The following is a 13,349-nucleotide window of genomic DNA, read 5'->3' as shown; positions in this document are numbered from 1 at the left end:
TTAGCTCCTGTACATCAGCTGTGCGCGAGAAGCTTGCAGAAGAGGAGAGGAAGAGCGAAGTTTGAGAAGACGACGGAGAAAAACAAGAAAACAAGAACAGCAAGAAAAGAGAATGAAAGCAAACTGTTACATTTTTCCTTTTTTTTTTTATTTTGCAGATAAACTGGTTTAAAAGAAAAACAAAGAAAAAGAACAACATTCAGCCTGTGGGAGTGTAGTAGATAAACTAAAATTTGATTAAAAGGAGTAGTTATTCAGAATTTTTTTTTTCTCATTTCACGAGCGTAACTCTTCAGGAAGAGAACCAGACATAAGGGAAACTTGATTAGGAGCAAATATAATGAACTCAAGGAACACATTCTTGATCATTCGGATCCATTGCAAATGTTAGCTTTCAAGAAAATCGGTGTTATTTTAATGACTGTTTTAAAAGAGAAAGGGATGTAGCTCACTTAATAGGACAGCTATATGCAATAGTTTTGCTCATTCCCTCCAGGAAAATGTTTGATTCAGGATGTTGAAATCCTTATTCTATATTAAATGGTCCTAGAAAAAGGAACATTCTGGTGTGGTTTTAGACTGGCAAATGTTAACAATGGCTCTAGAGAGGGTCAATCGTCTGGGGCAGGAGCTTGCTGTGCTTCATCACACCGTTTCCTTCTGGGCACATCTTGAGGTTAAGCTAAGGCATTATCTACGAGTTTGGGCCAATGAGGAGAGTAGACGTGTCCCTTTAAACATTTCTCTTGACCTTCGAGGGTTCTCTCCTTCTCCTGTGATCTTGGAAGCCAGTTAGAATAGCTGTAAGCTGAAGGAAGGCAGCCCAGTCCACACCATGGTCTGGTTGAGTAAGACATAAAGTATAATTAGGCTAATCCAATATAACTTGTGATTTATTTATTATTTTATTTATTTATTATTTTATTTACTGGTCAGCCTACAGTGACCAGTAGAAATTCCACAGTGTTGAGCCATGGTCAATGACTTGCAATACATAGAGAGCGTAAAAAAATCTGCATGTTATGTTTGATAAATTGTTGTGGTTAAGGGGGGCATGCAGGAATACAGAATGCCTTCTGTTTCAAAGCAGATTAAAAGAAAAGCAGATGTTTCTAAAATCATCTCCAGGGTAGAGATTTGAGATAGAGATAAGGGGCAGGGGGAGGAGAAAGGAAAAAACAAAGAAAGGGACCCAATAAATGAGACCTATCCAGATGAAGTCAAGCAAACCTTTTAAGGCTATTAAAAAGGGGACAGTCAGACCTTACGTACTGTGGATATCAATATTGAGACTGAATATGACAATGGTGGGCCCTATCTAACAGAATGTAGCATCATATTCTAGTCCTTAATATTGAAAAATTAGTGAAAAAGAGAGGTTCTGCAGAAGAGAGATTTTTGTTGAATATGGAGAGCAGGTTATACATGAAAGGGTAGGTATCTGTGTAGTGGAAGCCTGAAGTGGTAATTTACCTGATATATAACTCAGATCTTTCCTCCTCTCTGCTTAAAATAGCAAGTCTCTCTGCCTCCTCCTTGAGGCTTCATGTATCCTTGTTAGAATGTTTCCTAAGTGAATCTTCCATTCACATTCTTATTTCCCACTTTTTCCTACTGAAATTCCACCTCTTTTACAAGACCTAGATCAAATGCCATTTCCAAGGAAAATAGAGAGGATGAGAAAAATATTAATAATAGCTATTATCAAGAATACAAGCAACAATAGGTGTTGGCGAGAATGTGGGGGAAAAGGCACACTCATACATTGCTGGTGGGGTTGCAAATTAATGCAGCCACTCTGGAAAGCAATGTAGAGATTCCTTAGAAAACTTGAAATGGAACCACCATTTGACCCAACTATCCCACTCCTTAGCCTATACCCAAAGGACTTAAAATCAGCATACTTCAGTGATGCAGCCACATCAATGTTCATAGCTGCTCAATTCACAATAGCCAGATTGTGGAACCAACCTAGATGTCCTTCAATTGATGAATGGATAAAGAAACTGCGGTATATATATACAATGGAATATTACTCAGCCAAAAAGAAGAATAAAATTATGGCATTTTCAAGTAAATGGATGCAGTTGGAGAATATCATGCTAAGTGGGATAAGCCAATCCCCAAAAACCAAAGGCCAAATGATCTCTGATAAGCAGATGATGATACATAATGGGGGGAGGGAGGGAGGCAAGAATGGAAGAAGGATGGATTGTATAGAGGAAAAAGAGGGGTGGGGAAGGAGTGGAGGGAAGGAAAAATAACAGAATGAGACAAACATCATTACCCTGTGTACATGTATGATTACACAAATGGTGTGACTCTACTTCATGTACAACCGGAGGAACAATAGTTGTACCCCATTTGTGTACAATGAGTCAAAATTTTTAAAAAATGCCATTTCCACTTGGAGGACATTCTGGAAACTCTAGTCTCACACTTCCTCAGTTCTCTCATAGAATCCGGAGCTTTCCAACACCACTGTCCTTTCACTTGTATTATAGTTGTTTGTATTTAGGTCTTTTTTCCGAAATATTTTGTAAACTTCCTAAGATCATGTTGAATTTATTTTTTGCATACAGTAGAGTACAAATCAGAATTCCTGATCTTAGCATATGGAAAAAATAAATGCTCAATTAAACTGAAGATAATTAAAAAATGAAAAGACTGTCTTCTTATGGTATTAATAGATATTAAGACACATTAAAAATTGATAATTAAAATAGTAGAACTTTATAATAAGAAGTAACAAAATAAAATGAAAGGAATAATTGCTAGCCAAATAGTTCTTAGTAAATACAAGATGATATAAATAATTAAATATATTAAATAAATGATACTGGGGTAGTTATTTCCTACTTGTTAAAACAAAAGAAAAGGAAAAATCATTTTAGAACCTTATCTTCAAAACCATCAAAAAAATTCAAGATGGAATTAAACATTAAAAAAACAAACCATAAAACGCTGGGAAAAATTTATATTTATCTAGTATCTTAGTTCAGAAGGACTTACATCCTTGAAAACACTGGAAAAATCATAAAGGAAAAAACTAGCAATTGACTTAAAAAATATGCTTAAAAAACTTCGGTTCTTTGAAACAAAGCAACACAGCAAAACAATTTAGAGATAGGCATCAATTTTGAGGAAATGTTTTCCAGAAATGATAAAAACATAGTATAGAGCTCACATAACTTAGATGGACAATTGGACTACAATTGTATACGAAATGACAATTGATAAAAGAGAAAATGAAATGTCCATCCCCATTAGAACTTAAAGAAATGAAAATTAAAAGAACAATGAGAAACAATTCTGACCTGTAGATAATACTAAAGATTTAGCAAGCCAGGCGTGGTGGTGCACACCTGTAATCCCAGGGGCTCTGGAGGCTGAGGCAGGAGTTGGTGAGTTTAAAACCAGCCTTAGCAACCTAGCAAGGCCCTCAGCAACTCATTGAGACTTTGTCTCTATATAAAATGTTAAAAAAGGGGTTGCAGATGTGGCTCCATTGTTGAGCACAGTGGGTTCAATTCCTGGTACCAAAAACTAAAACCTAAAAATAAAAAATCAGCTTAAGAAAAAAAAGATTTAGCGACTGATAATGCTGACTGTTAATGTGGGTCAGTGAGTAATGCCTTTATGTAATACTTATGGGAGTGGAAATGTTTTAGAAGACAATTTAATTATATGTATCAAAAGATTGGAATATTTATAATTACTACTCACTAATGCTACTAACGATCTTAAAAAAATAGTGTGCAGTATAGACAAAGTTTTATGCACAATGATGTTTATAGAAGTGTTATTAAGGATGGTGAATATTGGAAACAACCTAGACATCTAGCATGGGATAAATTAGTTCAGAACATTGTATTTAGTGAGAAAACTTTATTCAGTCACTAAAAATAACTTTTATAAAGAGTTTAAAATGTGAAGAATATTTAATGATGTGATGTTGAACAAGTGCATAGGATATATAGTCGTATAAAATTTCATTCTGAAGAACTTGTCAAAATATTTACCGTGTTTATCCCTGGGTTATAATATAAATGTTTTATTCTTTGTAAATTTTAGACTTTCCACAATAATCATGCACAGAATTCTAAAATAAATTGTAAAAAAAATGCAAATTTGTAAGACTTGGCTACAAAAACTGGCAAAGTAGGATGACAAAGGACTTACAGGTACAAAATAAAGTTCATGGATTTGCCTTTCAGAGTATTTTCAAAGGCCTTTAAGAAGTTATAGCATTTAGAAGCATATACGACATGCATGGATGGAGGAATGTTAAATAAAGGGATCATTTACTAAAATGTACAGGGTGATTAATGACACTAAGGAGAAATTAGACCCCAAGGGCTGAATAGGAGTTGTTTCCTCCCCTGGGTCTGGATTGGCAATGGAAGAAGGTGGTGACCACCAGGAAATGGTAGTTGTATGCAGGAGGTCCATTGGGGCCAACCAGTACTCAAAAATTATCGTCAGAAGTGAGATTAGTGACCTTGATCTCACTTGCCTCCAGTCAGCCAAGTTCTACCTTTGGGAACCCCACCTACAAGGCAGAAGGCAGGGTGGCTTATTCAGGCAGATCAGATTCCCACGAAAGAAGCAGAGTGGAGGGAGGAGAGTGGATCTGTAGGACACATGGAAAATACAGCTCAGATTCTGCAGGAAAGAAGAGCTTGTCATGATGCCATGACAGTTTTACATACTCACTATTGGTTAACCTCAGTATGAATTGGGGATTGCCTGATTCAGGATCTTACAGTGGAAGAGGAAACAGACAGACAAATGTTGCATATGTTGCATGAAGCAGAAGAGTTTTGGATACAGCTAACATCATGGGGGAAACAAAATAGGCCACAGTTACAGATAAGCTATGAGTCTCATTAAAACAAATGGCATAACAGCAAGGCTCACTAATTTAAAGATAAAATTTCCCTGAAATAACAACAACAACAACAAAAAATGCAGTATCTTACAAATAAATGTGGAGGTCAGGGAAAGAACGACAAAGGTCAGGACAAATTAAAGAGGATATAGGAATGGCTGAGGGACAATGGTAATTAGAAGCATTGGAATGTTGGAGAGGTTTATGTACATTGCTTATATTTTGGTACATTTCCGTGTAGAAAAAATACAAAGGTGAAAAGTTTGAGGGGTGGGATTTTGTTGAAAATCCCCGTTGTTTATCATTTGTGTACTCAAAGCTAAATTTAATAACAGATTTTTTTCTGTCTTTCTGTCTACTTTATTGAGTGTTAATTTTCAATGATGCCAAAATCATTTGAAACATTTTTTTCTGTGTGTGATTTACTTAGGAATGAGGTCATGTTATAAAAAGCATAATATGGTAGCTTGCCAAAGTATTTGGATAATTGTTTTAAGTGGTCATAGTATGACCCTTGGCAAATAAAATGTGACTGTTTTGGAAAGATAGCATTTCCTTCAAAGGTTAAAAATATATTGATGTCCCCAGAGATTCAACAGGAATTCGTTTTTAAGATAAGACCCACATAAATTTTTTAGATATTGCCTGATGGCAGAGAGATAAATGGTTGTCAGAAAATGGAAAAGGCTCATTTTCTAAGTCTGAGTGGCAATTTTCCTATAACTCTGTCACATGGATAAAGTCCTTTCTGAAGCAGGCTGGCTGAAGGGAAGGAAGGAATGGCCAAGATTAATGAGATAAACGAAAATAATATTTATTTTCTGAGGCACTCTATTACCATCTTAGAGTGGGTCTGCCGGAGCCTTCCTCTCAATATCGTGATGTGGATGACACAGTTAAGACATTTATTAAGTTAATAGAGGTGAAGAATAGGGACGCCCTGCAGAAATGTCTTTGGCAAAATGCAGGGATCTGTCGCAGCTCTGCGCGTCTCTTGCTCTTTTTTGCCTGACCTCATCTCCGTTGGTTTGGAATTCAGACACTGTTCTTCCTTTCTATTTTGAGCTTAATGAAGGGAACTCAGAATGTATAATGTGTTATTTGTAACTTTTAAGAATAAATATAACCTATGGCTTGGTTGAAAACTAGTTTGGAAGAAAGTTATTACTTCTATCAGAAAGAAGGTGGGAGGGGAGTTGTTAGTATAAGTTATGACCTAAAACTTAAAAAGCACTACTTAGGGCTATGTTGTTTGCTGGTTAGAGCACTTACTTGGCATGTGAAAGGGTTCAATTCCCAGTGTGGGAAAACACATTTTTCTAACACACACACACACACACACACACACACACACACACACGATATACTTATTTATATATGCATAGTGTAATACAGATTTATATTATACTATAATTTCACCCTCACTTTCCACAAATGCTAACTAACTGGTGTTAGCATGAGTGAAGACCTGAAATGGTCTTGAGTTTATATGCTATTTTTCTCTAGGCCATTATATCATGAAAGTACTCTGTGGCATTTAAACACATCATATACAAAATACATAAACAAAATGGCCAACATCATATGCATGATGTGGGTGGAGCATTTTGCCTTGCTCTGTCTGTCTTTTTGGTTGTTCTTGGTCCAGGTTTCAGATCTGCATAAGCATGAGAGGTTCTCAAGAATCCAGTAATCCCACTCTTCAGGGGTAAACTCTGTTACTAGTGCTTGTCTTTCCAGTCTTCAGTGATCCCATTCAAATGTGTATATGTTCTTTATTATGCATACTGACCTTGAATCTGCTTTTACTCATATAATATATGATAAGTCAATACCTAGTAATTATCTGATCTTTTCTAATGGCTGCTTGGTATTCTGCTGCATGTATAAGTCTAATTTATTTTTAAAAATGTTTAAACTTTTAGGTCGTTTCAGAGTTTACTAATGAAATGATACCTTTATGAACTTTGCAATGATATGTGTCTTTGCAATTTTGTTTATTTTCACAGAATAAATCCCAAATGTGAAATTATGCATATTTAGATTTGTTGAGGTGCATTGCGATTTTGCTATCCAGAAAACTAATGCAATTCGTATTCTGAATGTGAGAATTCCATTTCCTCATACGTTTACTTAGAAACTACAACTCTTTTAAAGTTTTGCAGAAATATATAGGTAAAAAGTGATATGCTTTTAGTTAGTGCCTTTTGATTAATAGAAATAGTAAAATTTTACTTTTCAGAAGTTAACATTACATAATTACTAAAAATAAGAAGTGGCAAAAAGGATTTTTTTCCCAGAGTACACCCATTTCCCTCATTGTTTTGGGCAGATGTTAAATATTTTCATTTTTCTTCTCTTGTGCCACTTTGGGAACCCTCTGTGTCTGCCAATGTTCTTCCTATAATGTTGTGACTTGAGTTACAAATTTTTATTATCATTTGTGTGGGCTCTTCTCTTTCTGGAGGAGTGCTCTTCCCTTTGTGGAATTAACTGAGAAGGGAAAGGTTTTCTGTTGTCTGATGAGATTGATGCTAATCTTGACATGACTCACTGACTGGAACCTATTTCTTTCTAGCTTAATGATGATGATTTTTTTCAGCTTTAAAAATAAACTCCATTTAAATTTTCCTGTTGTTTAGCACACTCAAACACCCCGATTCCCACTGAACATTTTCCTTTGTAAGGCTGTGTATGATTGTATGCTTTTTTTGGTTATGTGAATTTCCACTGGATCAGAGCACAAATGTCCAACTCAATAGTCGTTAGATATTAATAGTTGTTAAAATTTTCACCAGGCACATTATTTCTCTGTGTGTTCAAGCTTGGATTTCACAGTAATAATGGAAGATGTTTTTTGCCCATTATACCCAAGAAATCACATTGAACTTTATGAATATGGTGAAAAGTATATACTTGAGAGTTGAAGTCTTGTATATTAACATTTCAATGTTATGATGATATATATTGGGATAGTAAAAATGGCACTCTCTCTGACTTCATGTGAGACTGATATTGTGATTTATAAGTACATGGGAAAAACTGATAAGAAATGAAACTGCAAGTAAATTTTTATATCAGGTCTGCTTAAGACTACGGGAGTGTGATTATTTAGAATGAGAATGTTTGAGTTCTTATCACACAATGGTTTCTAAATCCAAGACTTTAATGTGCAAGTAATTTGGCCTCTTGGAACAAGGGCTATTTAATCTTGAGAATAGCAATGTCATTCCTGTCCCACATATGAAAAAAATGTACTTATAATACAGTAAGTCTATATTTGACATGAAATAAAGCATTCAGGTTTTTTTCAGTCCTTGTTATTCCTTAAATCCTATGGTTTTTCTGATTTGATAAAAGCTTAGGAACTTTAAATGGCTATATTTGATGATTCATATTAATTGCATAAATGAATTCCAGTGCCTAGTTTATGTAAATATTTTCTTTAAAAAAATTTTCTTCTGTAAAGAGAAATGGAACTAATCAAGGGACAAAAAGTCTAGGCAATATGCCTATTTAGCACTTTCATCTTACTGTCCATACATCATTTCCATATTTTTATCTTGTTTTTAATGCTGTGTCAAACATTAAACTAACATCGGAGAATCTGCTTTAAATGCTTTTAAATAAGAAATAATTTCTACTTTATAAATGATGAAATTGAATCACAGAGAGACTGAGTGACTTTCTGAAGCTTGCTCCACTAGCAAATCGAATCCAGAGCTCTCGGGTACCCAAACATTGTTCTTGGTGCTCCCTGCATCCTAGCACTGGTGTTCAGGCAGCTGTACTGTGTGACCTTTGTATTGCATGAGTGCTAGCTTGGTGTAAGAGAACTAATGCTGCACTCAGTTAGAAATCTGGAGTTCTAGATCAACTTTTTCATCCTACTATTAGCTCTGTGATCTCAGGTTATGATTTAAATTTGCCTGAACTCTAATTTCACACTCTGGGGAATGAAGCCAATAGTACTATCTATGTTTCCTTCCCATTTTTTCAGCTATGATATATGTGCACAGAGAAAGTTTTATGTTGTAAAGCCTCGTAATAGACTGTATTATTGTTAAAGTATTCACTATTTTTCCTCATGGAAACATTCAGACTTCCCTTTTCCACTCATGTATGATTGGGGATATGGTTCAGTTTGACTGAAATATAAACAGAACTGATGTGATTTGTTAAAACAGAGGCTTCCCCTCCCCTGGCTCTATTCTTTTTCATTTTTGCTTACAAACCCGCCGATTCTTTTCTGAGCTCATCTGTTTTTTGTAATTAGTTGCTCAACACAGTCAAGAGTAGCCTACATACAGTATGAAACCAGTTCCAACTGTTAAAAGATAAAACTGCCAAGTCCTTCCAGCAACATGGGCTGATAAAAGCAAACAAAATGACTTGAACAAAAGCAAGGGTGTGCCCCTAAATCCCGTTGTTAAAAAACTTGAAATGGATAGAGGTGAAGCCCACTAAATTCTTTTGACTGACCAGAATTTCTCAGGGAGAAGTATTTAGAATCATGCAAGTGTCTTCTCTCATGGAAGCCTGAGAAGCTAAGCCCAGAGTGAAGGTTGTGCTTGGGACATGAAGACACATTCTGATTTGACTCTCGTCCCTGCCTCCCCCACATGGATTCACTTTCTACTTTTTCAGTTGCTAGCTGCTGGTGCTCATCCAAAAGCATTAAATGAAAAAATTCCAGAAATAAACTATTTATATTTCTAAATTTGTATGTCATTCTGAGTACTGTGGTAAAATCTTCCACTGTCCTCCGCCATTCAGTCTGGGATATGACTCATTCCTTGTTTAACATATCCATTCTGTATATCTTACCTGCCTTATAATCACTTAGTTGCCATGTTAGTCATCTGATTGATTATTACAGTACTTATTACCAAGTAACTGTTATTTTGTTTTGTGATAAAGACTTCAAGGTGTATGAGTAGTGATATTGTTTTGATTTTTGTGTTTTATTATTAGTTATTGTTGTTAGTCTCTTATTTGTCTAATTTATAGATTAAAAATTTTCATAGATATTATGTATTTTTAAAAGTATAGTATATAGGGTTCATTACTATCTGGTTTCATGAATCTACTGTGAATTTTGGAATGCTATCTACCGTGTATAAGGGTGGGGGGCTAACGTAGTCAAGAAAGTATCTGTTTTATAGATTAGTGTGACTCCCAAGTCTACTCTCTTTAACTAAGAGAGACTCAGTTTTCAAATCTGAATGTTAACTGTCAGCCTCTATTGTTTTATGGGTAGAAAACAAAATATGAAACTTGCTGGGCAGAAAACAAGACATGAAATTTGCTGGGCAGAAAACAAAATGTGAAATTTGTTCAGTTTCCAAGAAGGTCAGATGTTCTAATGTCCTGCTAAAGAGGTCAAGGAGGATAACAGAAAAAGAACTTCTACAGGGCACAGTGAAGGCCTATTGAGAATATAGAATGGAGCGTTATTCCTGCAAATAGAAACAGGGTTTAGTCAAGAACCATTTCCTACTATTCTGGTCTGCTAAGGCTGCTATGAAAAATACCGCTTAGAAATAAAAAGTATTTTTTTTTCACTATTTAAGAGACTGGAAGTCTGAGATCAGAGTGCCAGGACAGTAGGTTTCCCATCTTGCAGACAGCAGCCTCCTCAATGTGTGCTCCACACGGCCCCCGCCGCGTATAGCCTTTCCTCAGTGTACTTGTGTGTGTGTGGCAGGGGTGGTAGGTGAGGAGTGGAAACAGGTTCTCTTGCTGTCTTCTTGTAAGACACTAATCCAATCAGATCATTTCCTGTTAGGTGGCCTCACTTAACCTTAATTTCTTCCTTAAAGGCCTTATCTCCAAATACAGCCATACTGGGGGTTAGGGCTTCCACTCACAAATTTTTTGGGGGACACAAACTTTGTGGGCAACAACTACCTCCCAGGTAGGGGGCTTGCAATGCTGCTAGCAAGAGTTTAGAATTGGTATGGAACAATGGCCACTGTGTCTTCTTCCTTTTTCTGCTGTGATGAGAGCAGGGCTAGGGAGGGCTGGCAACGTGGCATTTTAGTTCTGGTCTTTTAGTCAAGAGGAGGCACTTGTGAACCTAATGTTGAAACTCATTTTGAGCCTCATGCCTTGAAGGGATGATGGAACTTTTGGGATTGTCTTCTTGTGGAGATGGATTAGAATTTATTATATTTTACATATGAAAAGAGAATGTTAAATACTTGTGAATCAGATAGCAGACTGTGATGCATTATAATAGATTTCATTTTTTTCCTATTTTCTCTGCTGTGCTCCTTCTTATTGTGTCTCTCCAGGTGGAAGGATTATATATTTAAATCCCACTGACATCAGACTTGGCAATGTGACTTGTTTTGTTTGGCTAAGAAAATGTGCATAAAAGTGATGTTTGCTACTTTGATGTGAAAGCTGTAAGCCAGAGTATGTTTCTCTATGAGACTGACAACATTCTAGACAAAGGTTACTCTGCCAACCTGAACACTGTGAAGAAGATAACACCTAGCAGAACCACAATGTGTATGTGGTACAAATGTAGAACTTTTGTTGTGAACCACCGGGACTTTGTGATAGTTATCACATTATAACCCAGTCTAAGCAAACTGACAGCCTCCACTAAGTATATGGGAATTAATGTTACATTTAATGTATAAGTTATACTTATCCAAATTGACTGAAGAATTAAGCAGATACTATTTTATTTAATTTGTTAAGATATTGAGGTTAAGACTGAAAAGAACATTTTCATATTTAGAACTAGCCAAAAGAAGAGTTCAACAACTCATTTTACTTCTATATGAGTATTGTAAGATCCACTAGCCTGTTCTTCATCAACACAGATTTAGAATAATGTCTTTAAATGAAAAGTAGAGATTTGGGAAAATAATTAGTTCCATGATTCTATCTAACTCCTTTACTTTACCATGGTGGGGGGACAGTGCACTATCTGCTCCCACAGATGACAAACATGCTGACTCATTGGGTCCCATTTCATTATAATACATTTAGGATGACTTCAGCAACATTTTCTATGAACTGGCCAAAGCTATTAAGAGGCTAACTCTGCTTTTTCTAATTTAAATTCAACGGATGCTCCAGCCTGAGATCTCTAGCTTATCTGGTCTTCATTAAGGGCCTGTAAAACTGTGAAAAAAGTAATACATTTTTGGACATTTGTGCCATTACATATAATATTAATTGCCAAAGTGTACTAATTAGCTGATTAGAATAACCATTCTTTGTATATGCATCATTTTACTCTGGAGTCTGCATGCTGAGTAGCATTAGGAGCAGAGAAAAAGGAACTGTTGTGTTGTGAGGGAAAGGGCCATCCAAACCTTCCATGAACATCAGTATTCCTTTCAAAGTTGCACCAACTAAAACTTCTTTACTCACACCTGTCTTCAATCACTCAAAAGATCAAGTGCTCATTAGTAAGCTTCTCTAACTAGTATTTGGTGCTGGGCCTAGTGTCGAGGGAGAGAAATGTAATAGACTTACTCAGCATTGCAGATAGGATCAATTGATCTTCCAGGCAGCAGATACTTGATCAGCTCTTCTCATACTTACCAGCATCTATGTGTGGAGACATCTGAAATCAGTGAGCAGCAGCATCCTAGCCAAGTGAGGGACCAGCAGGGTGTGCTGTAATTGTTAGACATTCTGCCTACCTCAGGACCCAGAATATTTGTGGTTATAAAAGACGAAGCTAATTAACAAGATTCTTTCTTTTACAACTCCTTTCATAACACAAAAGTCATAAACACTCTAAGTTTGTATCAACTGAATGTAAAATACTGTCCCTATGCAAAAACTTGATATTGAAGTACAGCTTTTTGTTTGAAGTTCATGTGATGTGGGAAAAAGAAAATTTAACAAGATTTAATTATCAAAACAGAATGATTCCACTTTATTTTTTGTCTATGGTTCCCAGGGTTTTATCGATATAGCATGTTTATTGATTAATTCAAATTGGGGAGCACTGGGTGATGAGAAAGCTAAATGTTTCAAAAGTCAGGCCAAGGAAGTTCTGTGTGAGAACATCTGAAAATAGGCAGCTTTATTTACAAAAATGGAAAAAATAGCTATTTCTAGTTTTAATAGTATATATTGACATGTTCTGAATATCACCATTATAAATGCTTATAAACTTGTGAAAAATTTCAAATGTGATTACTAAGCTTCTACTATTATGAATTGCTTACTCACATTTCTGTTTTGCTGTTTATTTAACTTTGTGCTTTATTTTCATGTTAATAAGTTTATGTTCCCCAAATATTTGAAGAAGGTAAATCTTTATTGTCAAACCTTCTAGCAAAGTTACAAGGATAATTTAATAATCTTGTTCATATTTATTCAGTGTTTAGTTCTAAGTGCTTATTCAGTTTTAACAATCAGCTTATGTGTTAGCTTCAAATTTCTATTGATCACTCACTTGAGTGGTTTCTTACACAAAGGCATG

This window comes from Sciurus carolinensis, chromosome 7 (genome assembly GCF_902686445.1).
Source record: "Sciurus carolinensis chromosome 7, mSciCar1.2, whole genome shotgun sequence".
Taxonomy (NCBI): domain Eukaryota; kingdom Metazoa; phylum Chordata; class Mammalia; order Rodentia; family Sciuridae; genus Sciurus; species Sciurus carolinensis.
Note: the sequence above shows the minus strand (reverse complement) of the source record.